Consider the following 14929-nt stretch of genomic DNA (forward strand, 5'->3'; position numbering starts at 1 on the left):
GGAGTGGGGAGGGGTCAAGCACTCCTGGGGAAATTAGAAAGTCGGCGCCTCTGTTTGCAGCATTTCCTAATGGTGGTCAGAGTCTTTATTCATTTAATCTCCCCTAGATATTTGTTTCATAGCCTCTCATTCACACTCTTCATTCTGGCCTTTGTATCTGCATTGTCTCAGAGGAGCACAACTGTCTTGATGGTTCCTAAATATATTTTTTTTCCTCTCAGGTCAGATTTTCCTAAAGACATTCATCTTGCCTTCTACAATTCCTCTGGCAGAGTTTCATGTCCAACCTTTACATGTGCAAAAACTTGAATTCTGCACGTAAATCAGATAGTTAATCCATTTGTATGTATGATTTGAGTTGTACATGTGAAAAACAAGAGCCCATTCCTGTTCCCACTGGGAGCACAATCAGAACCATAGGCATGAAAAGTTGTGGGCTCAAATCTTTGGACCACTTTTGAAAATTTGGTCTTTAATCAAGTGATTTGTCAAAATATTTAGGATTTAGGGAAAATCCAGATGTGGAACTTTATTTATTCCAAGAAAAGAACAACTCAAATATATGACTGGAAAGTCTCCTACAGAGAGTAATGAAGAATCATTGGACTAGTGATAGTACTATATATCACGCTTTCATCTGGCAGATTAACAAGCATAAACACATTCCAGAGTATTAACAGAAGCACGGAAGCATTCAGACCTTGTAAATGAACAGACTTGGGGTCCAGTCCTGTAAAGTGTTGAGCATTTTCAACTCCCACTGTTGTCAATGGGAGTTGAAGGCACTTAACACCTGACAGGATCAAACCTTTATATAGTAAATACACTTATTTCTAGAGGAGGGGATTTCCTAAAACGGCACCTAAAATAATCCCCTAAAAGAACATATTACTCAATAACAGGAAGGATGGTCCAGTCGTTAGGGCACTAAGCTTGGATTCCAGAGACCTTGCTCCGTCATAGACTTCCTATATGCCCTGGGGCAAGACATTTAGTCTCTCTGTGCCTCCATTCCCCAAAAATTGGGATAATAGCACTTCTGTATCTCACAGGGGTATTGTGAGGCTTAACACATTAAAGACTGTGAGGCACTCAGATGCTACCATCATGGGAGCCATGATAAGCAAAAATTACACTGTTAATGAAGCATTACAGATTGATTTATATATTCGCCACATTTTGCCTCACTTGAGAGAGAGGAGAATGAAATCAGAAATTACAATAACAAAAAAGTCAGTCTGTACACTTCAAAATCCAGACACTGTGTTTCAGTTGAATTCAGCCATTAACTTGTAAGTTAATTTTTGGCCTGCTATCATTTAAAGCTATTTTTAAATAAGATGTCACTAGAAACTTGCTTACGCTCATCACTTTTGAAAGCTATAAATTACAGCTAACAATGGAGGAGTGAGCAGTAGTTATTCCTTTCCTCTCTGACCACTCTTTGCCTCACCACCACCAGTGTCAATTATTTCAATACATTAATCAGAAATATTAAAGGTTTGGTTCCTTAAAAGGAGCACCCCACCCCACCGTGCATGCACATATGCATACACACACAGTTTCTTATTTTTTTACATTCAAGGCCAGTTAGTCTATTGTGCTTAAGTAAAACATTTTCTAAAGGAGTACACTGGTCTATAGACAATAGACTGGTATTTTTATTTGGACCTGGGGAGAGCTATCCTAGAGCTGCTTAATGTGCTAAGACTTGATAGATCATATGCATGCTTGTCAATGATTTCCAGATGAAACCTGCTGAAAAGTAAAAATAAAAAAGTTTTCTAACTGTCACCCAATTAAACTCTATCTGGACCACAAGTCATACTGAGTCCTTTCAGGCTCACACAGTGTCAGCAATAAAAATTCTACAGCTGGAACTCAATGAACAATTCTGTGCATGATATGTGAGCCAAGTTAGAATCTAGCTCACTCTCTCAGAACTTGTTGATTCTATTATTTATTATTTTTTGTACTGTGGTAGCCCGCTAGCCTCTGGGTATTAGGTTACTATTGTGCTAGGTATGGAAAACACATGTACTGACAGACCAAATCTGCCTCAAAATGTTTACAAATATACAGGGCTAATAAGTGAAAAGTTTTAAAAACTCAGGCCTGGGCTACACTTAAAATTTAAATCAACATAGCTGTGTCACTCGGGGTGTTAAAAATCCTCACCCCAGATCCACATAGCTATGCAAACCTAACCCCCAGTGTAGATGATCTAGGTGGATGGAAGAATGCTTGGGGAGCTTGTGTTCCTACATTGATGGAAGGGGGAAAACCCTCTATGCTACAATCAGTGCTACGGTGCCATAGCTATGCCAATATGATCTCCATCATGTAGACACGGCTTTGTATTAGTCACTAAAATAAGTGGATGTGATGCTGAATATACTCAGGGAGCAGACTTACTGGGCAAGAAGGTGCTATCTTTACATAGTCACTTTTAGAGCATGAGTTTGCATATGCAAAGTCTATCATTTGTGTATATGTGCTAGTGTTAACAATGTGTGTGAAAATGTGCACAATGAATGTAAACTAGGTTATTGCATTGTGTTCATCACCATGGACTGATGTGTTCCTGGTCTGAAATTCATCAGTGAATAATCTGGCTTTGCATGGAACACACACACACACATTCATCCCACAGGAAGACTATAGAGCTGTAGTGGAGCCCCTCTGTTGCAGTTATTCCACTCAATATGCTAACATGGATGGTATAGTTTGACAGCAGCTAGTCTCTGGGGAGACTGGGGAGAGACAGAGCTGGAATATGAATTCATGACTCTCGCACATTCCAGTATTGCCACCTTTTGCAATTTTATTGCAAGTCTGGCAATATTGGGTTGTTTTTTTCTAAAACTCCAGTTCCTGGAGTTAAGTAATTAGGGAGAATCTCTGCTTTTATTTTTAATATTTTTTTTAAAATCAGTTTCAGGAAAACATTAACCCCAAAGGCTAAAAAGCAAAAGACCAACAAAAAGAGCCAAACATTTTATTATTTTAATAATATGATTTTTAAGTTAATCTCATGATTTTGAAATGGATGTGTAAGTTATCAATTTTGAACAGCTGGGTTTGGCAGTAGGAATTACAACAGTAAATTCTGTGTTTCGGAAAATGTGGTCTGCAACAGAGCCCTAGGAGGTGAGCAATTTGGGGTAGTAGTGAGGTTTTGTTGTTGGGTGGGTGGGGTTTTTTTTTTCATTTTAGTAAAAATAAATGTAGAGTTCAGTGGGAGTTAATGTACTCGTACAGAAGAGAATAGACTGTAGATTAAAACACATTTACAAGATTTATACAACTGTTTAATGGTAACTGAAATTTGTAAGTGATAGATTATGCTATAACAAATCATAGCTATATCAGTTCACAGTTGAGTCTAGACTGCACACTATCGTCACTCAAATTTCTTAATAACTGTGGTGAGCGGAACCAGATTCTCCTGCTCCAAAAGCACACTCCCCTCCGCTACAGGAGAATTTCTGTCAGCTGCTAGCACTAACGGCCTATGAACACAGATGAGCATTTTTGATTCTAGTATAAGGCAGTTGTGTGCAAATACACATGTATGCACACTAGTTCAGTACAATACCGAGACCTCTTGCAAACAGAGTTGCTGCATCTTGATCACATCTACTAAATTGACATCACTTAAGCAATGGAATGGTTGTTCACAACTGACACGTCTGTGATATGTATTTATCAGAAAAGGATTTCTGTCCATCCTTCATGCAGTACAAAAATACGTTTATGAAACCACATAATGTAATGGTGCACACGTCAGTGCTTGCGGTTGACCTACTTTTTCATTTTTGTTATACACTTAGGGGCAGATTTGTAAGTATTTTCTGAAGAGTTTACACTGCTCTGGTGATGTAAAACAGCAGTAAAACCATCTGAAATGACCCACTCAGGTGGTTTACAGCTGTTTTGCATCAGCAGAGCAGTACAAAGCACTGGAATTTACGAATAAATCTGGCCCATAATGTACTAGTTTATACATTCATTCCACTATGAAATCAATAAGCACTTTTTAATTGGGTCTGATTCACGCTGAGACTGCTTCCTTCAAACGTGCACTAGAGACAAGCCTGTTTCTGCCTATGTCTATGAATCAATCTGTATTTATCTATAGACTAATGTATGTAACTGCATTGACTATGAACTTTAAGACTTTGAACGGCAGATCAAATCTGTAACAGTGTCTCATATTTTGTATTAATTAGTGTTGCTTTAACTTTTTTGGTATTTTCTCTTTTTTTTAATTTGAATCAATGGACATTTTAGTTCTTGTTTCAACCTTTGTAATCAGTGGGGAAGAACCTTACTAGCTACTCAAAACATGAAATATTAAAAAGATCAAAAAACTCAGTGTTATGACTAGAGCAGAGTGAGGCATAAATCATGTAAAATGAGACAAACTCTGCTTGCATGTTGATGCAAATGCATTGACTTCAGTGTAGGTGCAGCTAAAGCAGCCAGCACCTATGAGTGTTGTAGCCTTCCTCAGCTGTGTACTTTATGATCTTTATCAGGAAAAATGACTGTCTTTACTGAACATCAGTATTTGGACCTCAATCTGCTGCGTTGTCACAAAGATTTCACCTCCAACAGCACAGTGACCCCATTTTGAGTCCTTGGTTCATCATTTTTGGCTTCTGGTTAAGTTCTAACTCAGAGGTAGAGTTCCACCTAAGGAAAGCAAATATGAAAATATATCACGGTTGTGATTTACCCTGATTTACACATAAAGAAGACATGAGGGAAGCTCAAATTTAACATCTACTAACCTATGCACAGTGCAAAGGAATAATTGCATTTAAAACAACTCCACAAAAGCTTTTTGACCAATTGTTGCCACTTTCCTGGCACACTGGTCAGTATATGTGTAGTTCTTTAGATTAATCCTAATTTACCCACTTTATGGGTAATAACCTCATCAAGGAGGAAATTAGCATGACCCTCTGTCCATCAGGATTTCAGGGTTTGCCTCTAAAATTTTGGCTCAATGAGATTATCTAAAAAGCAAGAGGAAGAGCTGACTGTTACCGTATGTTCAGCACTAACAGCCATTCATTTGTGTGTTAAGAATGGAGTAAGATCACTGGCAACGCTCATCTTCTGAATTATTCTAGATATCTTGAGAAAACTGTCAACCCCGTTACCAGCTAATCAAGCCTTGTTTGTATATTGGAACCTTGCTTCCATTTATTGAATTGTGGGGAACTTGAGCAATATGCTATATGGTAATCGTTCCACTGAAGGATCTTTCTCCACTCCTGATCTAGTTTTTGTTTGTATTTTAATCATCAGATTTGGGGATCCAAATTCACTACTGGTGTAAGCAGGCTTAACTCCATGGGCTTTAATGGAATTGTACTACCAATGCTGGGAATGAATCTGGCTTAAGAGTGTTTTATGGGGCTATAGAACATCCCTTCACTGGTTGAATCCAGAGACTGAATATACATGAAGCATGTAAAGCCCCATAACATATTGTCCTGTAATATCCTGCTGCTTGGTTCTTCAGCTATTAGTAATATAACTTCTTTGAGTCTATAGGTTTCACAAAGACAAACCAGTCACTATATATTAACTGTACCATATTTCTTCTGTTTGAGTCCAGAAGTGAAGCCATGTACCTAATGTATAAAACTCTTCACAACTTTCTCTGCTACACTATGCCGTTTTGGATATAAATGGGTATCTTTTTTGCCAACCCAGAATGTAGCATCATGTATTCATAATATGGGAAGAATTCTGGATCAAAGCCTAGGTAGGAGAGGCAAAACTGTAGATTAGCTTGAGACACCAGAATATATTGACATTTTATAAATTATTCTTGGATTTTTTAACGCTTCTAAAATATCTTTCCGAAAAACATATTTTAAGAAGTTCCTTATACTAGAAGCATATTTATGGGAGGGGGGAAGTGTCTCACTTACCTATTATAGTCTGAATTAATGCTGAATTGTTTCCCCCATTAGAATGATTATCAGTGTAAGTGCTGTCATTGAGAACATTGGATTGTTTCTAGAAACTAGGATTCTGGATAAAGAAAACTGTTCTTAAAAGGAAAACTCTTATTTATTTTCAAATATTTATCATTCTCAATTAGGGGATGAGAAACATAGGGGACAAGTAAGTTCCTGTAGATTAGGGTTTTGTAAAGATTACCCAGTTGTGAAATCTGAATTGAACTTCACATGCAAATAGATAAGACTTGCAAATATTGTGGGCTCAGTAAATGAGGCTCAATGAAAATTGGACCCTTACTGTTGACTGAATATCCTCTTTGCAGAGACATCACTATTTTAACATTTGTATTTCACGTCATAGATGTGCATGGCACTTTAAATAGAAACTAAAGACATGAGGTGAAATCCTGACCCCATTGGAGTCAATGGGAATTTTGTCTCTGACTTCAGTAGAGCCAGAATTTCAGCACTGACCCATGAAGTTTACAATCTAGGGGCACAAGCCCACAAAAATACTCCCATTGACCTCAGTGGGATCACTCAGAGTAGTAACTGCTATGTTGCTAGTGTTTACAGTGTTGATCCTTAAGTTAAATACAACAAAGCATGATGCAGAAAACAATTATGGTAAAGGGACGAGAGGACAGAGATGAGGTAGCTTGAGTTTATGGAGTTATGGATCAAATCAGGGTGCGAGGGTTTGATTCTGTAACAGCTCAGATGTGTAGTCTCCCCTTTCAAGCCTCTGTTTTGTTCATCTTGTTTCTTCTCATCCAGCTCTGATTGTTTTGTGATGAGACATCCATCTAGAGCTGGCCAGGAAACAGACTTTCATGAAAAAAAATTGGGTTTTTTTGTTTGTTTTTTATAAAAACCTTTGTCCTGAATCAGGCTGAAAATCCAAAATCTTTGAAATGAAGAATTGTGTACTTCCAGTTTCACCAACAATATTTCTGAAACGAAATATGCTCCCTTATTTCCTACGCTTCCCGGCTTCCTGCTCCTGGACAGCCTGCCTGGTGTGCTGCTGAGGAGCAGGGAGACGAGCAGCCCTGGGAAATTAGATGCAGGGTTCCCAAGCCTTCTGTTCCTTGACAGCCCACCAGGCAGGCTGTCTAGGAGCCTGCAAGCCATGAGCATGCAGAAAATATTTCATCAGAATATTTCCAGCCAATTCTACTTCCACAGCGCTTTCCTTCACTTCATTTCCATGAAATCAACCATGCAGTGTGATATCTAATCTAATCTTATCTATCTATTCATTATGGCTCCAACTTTAGCTTCAAATTCTAACTTCTTTCTCCAATTAGTTTTGAAACCTGTTTTGCCATAGGGTGTATATATAATCCCTGCAAATGCTTAGTTATTCCAGTTTTTGCAGTGCTCCTTGATCTTAGTGCTTTGCTTTTTGATACCTGTCTCTTGAGAGGAAGGAAGAGCGAGCACCTCCTTATCAGAAATATTTTGAGGTAGGCTTTCCAGTAATTGCACTGACAGTTTGCTCTTCCTGAAAAATCCTTTGGGGAGTACATCATTAGCTCATGTTGAATAGCACCACAGTGCTCTTCAGACCCAGTACTGGTTAGTGACAGCTTTGTATTAAATAATATGAAAGACCAAGTGAAAATACAACTTCCATAGAATCATCGCTGCAAGTTTAGAGATAGAAAAGACCCCTCAGGTCACTTTGTCCAACTATTGCAGGGCTGTTTCCTAATCGTACTGCAATGCTTCCCCTTCACTGCTAGCTTTATATAAGTGGGGCTAGAGGGATGATAAAAGGGAATGTAGAAGCTAAGTGGTTTTGCTGTGTTTCCTGTAGCCAGCTCTAGGGGAGACATCTGCTTTTATAGGTAGATAGGGCCCCACACCCCAGAGATTTAGCCCCCATGATCCATCTGTTTGTGACTTCCAGATTTGATTACTGTATCTCATCATTTATATCACTGAAGCATCATCACACCCTGAAATGTCTCTAACTGGTAGAAATACAGCAGTTTGTCTATTTTGGCAACACAGCAACCTTTGCACTGTTAAAGGTCTCTGTGCTAATATTCTCAGTGCTCAATAGGATTGACCTGAACTACCTGAAAGATCACCTCTCTGCCTTCATGATCATTACGTTTCTCCACAGCTATGTACCTATAGAACTATTGCATGTATCAGCCAAAAGCATGAGGTTTGAGTGCCAGAGACAGAATATTCACAGGAACTGCCCATATGGTAGGGTAATAGCCATGGATTTCAGTGTTCAGAAATGAATTCAAAGCCTATCTCTTGACTTAATGTTCTCACAATAGCTATCCACATACATAGTTGCCTTCACACACACTCTCAATCTACTATCCATTCAAGTTTTATTCCTACAACTGGGAAAGGGAGAATATTTTTGTAAATTGTGCTTATTACTACATGGGAGTACTGTGGTGACGTGTCTATGCAGAAAGAGATTAAGGTCTGTTGGATTTATGGAATTGTGGTTTCTCCCCTTCATTCAGATACAACAGAGTTTCCATTGGTGTCAGAGTTGCAGGATGATGCTGAACTTGATCCACATGCGAATATAGAATAAAGATGTACCAAGCAAATGTTACTGCTACAATCTGAAAGCAACAGAAGAGGCTAGATTTAGGGAAGACCAAGAAATCAAGGAGAGAAGGCTGAGGACGTCCTGTAGAAGGTGATCAGAGAAATGGGGGAGATCTGATGCCAGCTAATGGGGCTGGAGAGCTTGGCTTATGCTTTTTGGTACATATTTTGTAATCTGAACTTTGTATAAATGTAATGTAAATAGAATCCATTTTATCATTTCTAGTATCTCAAACTTTTATTTCCAGAATTGTAACTTTTTTTAATCTAAGGCATCCAAGTGTGAAATACCTGCTGACCCAATCAAGTACCAGTGGCTTGGCTGGAAGGATAAATATTCACAGTGGTTTCAGTCACATGCTCCATTTGTAGCATATAAAATAGTGCAACTTTATTGAATTCAAATCTGTTCTGACATTGGACTCTTGTTTCTAAATAATATTGCATCATATGCGTTTAGACATTATTTATTGTACATTGGACCAATTCTCTGTGAGATGCAGGAGGTTTAAGACTTTATTGAATTCTTACCAAAGGAATTTCAGCATATCTGTTTGTTTGGACAATATTTTAAATTCTAGTCTCCTTTATTTTGATGGAATAATCTTGCACTGTTGGTATTATCCTTATATAAAATATATATGTTGTTATATTCAAAGAAAAATGATCTCACCTTGTTTATTCAGGTGCTTCCATATAATCTCCAATTCTTTGGGTACTGAACTGAGAGTCAAGAGACACAGATTGAATTCCTGGCTCTGCCACTGAGCTGATGTTTGACCTTGGGCAGGTCATGCTGTGTGGCTAAATTTCACTATCTGTGAAATAGAGATATGTTTACCTGCCATTATAAAGTATTTGACCATCTTTATTATTAGGCAATTGAGTTCCAAAGAACTGAAGTGTGGCAGAGTTACTACTTCTCTTGGGACTTTATTGCACAGTCAAATCATGCTTAGTCTTAAAAATTTCTACTGATATTTACCTAAATTTTGTTTTGCTCAATATCATCCCATTCCATTACTCTCTAATTATACTACCATGTATCTTCCTATACAATTCTTTAAACTTTATCCTGGCTCTCTTTGTTCATCACCTGCCAAATAACTTCTTCTTTTGCTAGGTTTGTAAATCCTTTTGACAAAAGATAACATTTTCAAAAGTACCTAAACTACTTGAAAGCCTAAAATGCATTTTCAAATGCATCAGTCACTTACACTGTTAGTGCCCTGGGCTCCTATCTCTGATGCACAAGTTGTACAATAGTATAATTCTCTTGAGCTCAGTGGATCAGCTCCTGATTTGAAATGGTATTAGTCAGAGGAAAATTGGGCCTACAGTGTCATGTTAATGATTATCGAAAATCAGAATTTTTATCCTACAGAAAATTCTAATGTTTTGACATTTGTGTTTTTTTCTCCAAGTTAGACAAAAAGTTGAAGTATCCCTCCTCCAAAAAAAATCTGAAAAGAAAAGCTCCAAAAATTTGATTTGTTAGAAAAATGTCAAAATAAAACTTTTCCAAAACAATTTGTAACATTCTTGATGTGTTTTAACAACCTGTTTCATATGGGTCAATTTGACATTAATATGGGCTTCCCCTGACCTCCCACAGTGCCTCATGGGAGTTTGGGTTCCTCAGGCCCCTATTCTCCTCTATATGCCAGACTAATTGTCCAGACTACTATGCCTCCCATGATGCACCACACTCACAGGATGTCCATGATGTATCATGGCATTCAACTAGAGGAGACTCCATGGTAGGTCGTGGGGCCTTCACTCATGGGGGAGAATAGGGGCATGAGTTACCTGAACTACAACTCTTATGAAGCATCACAACAACTCAGGCGGACACAGATTAATGTCAAACTGACCCAAACCAAAATATTTCAATATGCTTTGACAAACTGAAATGTTTCAATTCAAGACAACCCAACCCAAAAATGAAATACTTGATTTGGATTTTCTCAAAAGAAAATTTAGACATTTTAGCAAAAACAAAATTTACCCTCAGAAAATGTTGATTTTGGGGAATCAACATTTTCTGTTGCAATAACATTTTGATGGAAAATTCTCAACCAGTTCTAATAATTTACATATATCAACAAACTGTCACTTCCTCTTTCAAAGTTCCTCTGTAATTGTTTTCCATTCTGTCAGCCATTTACTTAGTTTAGTATTTCTGTCCTTCTAGATATGACTGTATCCTTTACAATCACTTTCATTATCAGGTAGGTTTCATGCAAACTACAGTACTGTATGCCTTGTCGTATTCTATTTTCTGTAGTTAGACCTTTTGTGGTTTTGTATTTATAGCACACGTACTCTGAATAACATCGGGCCTTCCATTTTTGGTAGCCCACAATGTGTTTTTTTAAATTGTTGAGATATTATGGATCCTTCTCCTGCCTCTAGGTGTAAAGCAATCTTTTCATATCTGATATTCCGATTAACTCCTCTTGGATCTCCTATATACTCAGTAAGATATTTTGCTGAACCTCTTAGGAAGGGGACTAGAGAAGCCAAAATACAAGAGGGGAAAGATGGGCATGGGGAGATAAAAGTGGCTTGAAGCTGGAGTGGCCTAGAGGCAAAATCACCCCACTATTAGGGGCTACTCTGACTTAGGCAGTCATGAGGTGAGTGCCACAAGGGCTGCTGTGCAGCACAGAATAGGTAGGAGGCTCTGTGTTCCCAGAAGCCTCTACCCTGGAACTGAGAGAGGTTGCAAAGGAGCATATTCACCATCCCAGCACTGCTTCAGCACCAGGAAGATTCCTCTAGGTTATATTATGTATTCCCTTTACAGGTCCTATATGGTCTTAGAGGGGTGTAAACAAGGGCCACAGTGGAGACCAGGATCTCCCACTGACTTTCAATGTTCTCTGATGGTGGGAAATATTTCATTGAGTTGTCTCCCATTATTAAAGAGAGGATTTACTGAAACTGGGGCTCATACTTCATGTCTATATTGGGGAAGGCAAGTTCTGTAAAACTGTCAATATGGTCTAGCATTTACTTTCTCTTTTGCATGGTTCCTTTATTTATTCTCATCTCTGCTTTCAAATTAAACAAATAATGCTCAAGTCTGTCTGATATAAGGAAGGGGAATTTGATGTAGAATGGAAATCCCCAAATAAGTGCCTTTTTTAATTATTATTTTATTTGCTAGGGTTTAGTGTCACTAAAAATTTATTATGTGGACACACAAAACTGAACTATGCATTCCAAAGTATCTGGCAGTGTGACATTGTTTGTGTAGAATTAAGAAGTGAGCACGTGGCCAAACTGTATCTGTCTAATGCAGGGATCGGCAACCTTTCAGAAGGGATGTGCTGAGTCTTCGTTTATTCACTCTAATTTAAGGTTTCGCATGCCAGTAATACATTTAAACATTTTTAGAAGGTCTCTTTCCATAAGTCTATAATATATAACTAAACTATTGTTGTATACAAAGTAAATAAGGTTTTTAAAATGTTTAAGAAGCTTCATTTAAAATTAAATTAAAATGCAGAGCCCCACAGACTGGAGGCCAGGACCTGGGCAGTGTGAGTGCCACTGAAAATCACACGCGCCATAGGTTGCCTACCCCTAGTCTAATGCTAATATAGTTTTATTCTGAATATACTGTCTGATGACTTAATCGTTTTTAATATATTGTTTATGCCTGATGAACTCTATTATCTTCTCTTGCCTTGCTCTGTATCTGTTATTGTGTGTGGACTTTCTGCTTGATAGAATTTTAATAGGGTTGTGTCTGCTACTGGTTTTCAGAGGCTAAATATGTTGTATTATTTTTTTACTTCTGATTTTATTTGTCTGGCAACATGTATACAATTTTCAAGAGGGAGAAAAAACTTTCTGACAGAATAACGTCTACAAGCAATCCTGCATATTAACGCTATTAGTAAAGGTTAGCAGAGCTGTATGCAGCTTGTGTTGGGATTTACAGACCCCATACAGTCTTGTCTACCTTTACAGAATTGCAGCAGCACAGCTGTATCAGTGCCACTGTAGTGCTTAGTGAAGACTCTACCTACTCTGAAGGGACAGCTTCTCCTGTCAGTGTAGGTCTTCCACTTCCCCGAGAGGTGGGAGCTAAGTCGACAGGAGAAGCCCTCCTGTTGTCATAGTACTGTCTACACAGGGAGTTCGATCAGTATACCTGTCCTGAGCAACATACTTATAACAATGTAAGTTTATAGTTTAGATCTGGGCTAAGGGAGTAGAGGAGCAATATTGGACCAATGGGGCCCTGCCCCTCAGCAGCTGCAGAGCATGTTCCAAATGGAGGTGCCCTGGTGTCTGGCTCTCTCAGTTGTGAGTCACATATCAATCTTAGGTCAGACTGTCAGAAAACAGGACAGAGACCCCAAACTGGAGTTTTAGAATACTATAATTAGATTCCACCAAGCCAGTAACAAAGGTATGCTCTGGATTACTATTAGACTCACCATGGAGCCACTCAGTCCCCTTAAGTTCTCCAGCACATCTTGCCACTTAAACAAGCTGAACTTCTGTGATGAAAGGTTATTAAAACCAAAAATCATCTCACATTAGGTTACTCCCAGCCCCAAAGGGCCAGTCACTTACCCCAGGTCAATGGATGCTCTGGATATTACACCAACAATAACTCTGGTAGCCAATCCTTTAGTAAACTAACTAAAGATTTATTAGCCAAGAAAAAGAAATGAGTTATTGAGAGGTTAAAGCAGGTAAAGTACATAACAGATGAAGCAGAGGTTGTAAGTCCAAATGATAGCAGTGATGTGGTATCTGCTAGTTTCCTATAGTCTCTCAGGGTTACCCAAAATGGCTTTGGAGATCCCTGTCTTTTATCTGGAATGCCCCCTGACAACATCCAAATAGATCAGAGATTCAGAATCACTCCCAGGGTTCCTTCTTATAGCTGAAAACAGTCTGTCAAGCATTTCCATCACAGCACAGCTTCATAGATTTCTCATTGTTGAGCACACAATGACCCACACTTTGAGGCCAACATGGTTCTTCATTTACATTCCAAAGGCTCCAATCTCCAGTGGGTAACCATAATTTAACCACAATATGATAAATAGGAACAATTCTTCATTAGTTTCCATGCAGCTTTACACATCAAGTAAATTCACATTTAAACACTAACACACATTTCAATCTATGGCTAATTAATTACAAGATACAGACATATGAAATAATACTGTCAGCATCTCTTTTGATTTCTGTCAGCAGAAGTGAATTGGCCTGAATACATATTGACACACCCAACCCTTTTTTAATATTCAAACAGAAGTAAATTGCCCTGTTTCTCTGATCTGAGATGGTCTGTCTGCATCAGAGCTGGTAACCTGTTTAGAAAGCATCACAGGAAGATCTGCTCAAAAGAGGACTTGACAGTTAAGTAAAGAGAGGGAAGCTGAGGCTTGGGTTTCTTGATGACTGGGCTGCTGAGGGTCTAGTAGCTGGGAAACTCAGAGTGCTGGCTGGCTCAGGGAAAGGCAGACCCAGTTTGCAGCAGGTGGCAGTGGGGGAAAGGGTGCCTGGTCTGAAGACTGAGTTGCTCCACAGGACTAGGAAGAAGAACAGACAGAGATGGAAGATTTAATGAATGATACTGAAGCTAGTTCAGAAAATGTTGAAGGGGATGGCAGGGAGAAGACTTGGTTAAAGGTTAGAAAAAAGAAAAAGGTGGATCTGTCTGATCCAGAAGAAGGAGCAGCAAGGAATAAGCAGTGGGGAAAACTTCATAATTGTGAAATCACTGCTAGCAGATGTGAAGAGAGGGAATATTAATCCCCTGAGAGGAGCAGAGTGGATTCAGAAATGTGAGGGCGATATAGTAAGAGCTGAGAAAGTACAGGTGGTGATTTCTTACTGGAATGTAAAAACAAAGAACAAGAGGGGAAACTTCGTAAGGTTAAAGGTCTAGGAAAACTGAAAGTAAGCTGTCAGCTCCTCAAATTTCTGATGGAAACCAGAGCAGTAGTTTATGCTACTCTGATTGAAATGATTGAAGATGCAATAAAGGAAGGTATAGGTAATGATAAGGTGATTTATGCTAAGTGGTTAATCAGCAGGAGAGGAGGTGAAGCAAACCTTCAGCAGCTGTCCTAGTCACATGTAAAAGGGTCTCTGTCAGAAAGAATGACAATAGGGTACCAGATTTTCTGGATTAAGCCATATATCCTTCCTCTTTTGAGATGCTACAGATGTCAAGGATGGTTAAGAAAGCAGTGGGAATACAATTCACAAGGCTAATAAGACCATTTATTGAGTATGGGTGTCAGACTTCTAGTTTGGCATCAATACTGAATTTAAGAAAGCTCAACTCAGTCCAAGTTCAGGTGTTCTGAATTGCTTGT

This window comes from Gopherus flavomarginatus, chromosome 2, assembly GCF_025201925.1.
Source record: "Gopherus flavomarginatus isolate rGopFla2 chromosome 2, rGopFla2.mat.asm, whole genome shotgun sequence".
Classification (NCBI taxonomy): domain Eukaryota; kingdom Metazoa; phylum Chordata; order Testudines; family Testudinidae; genus Gopherus; species Gopherus flavomarginatus.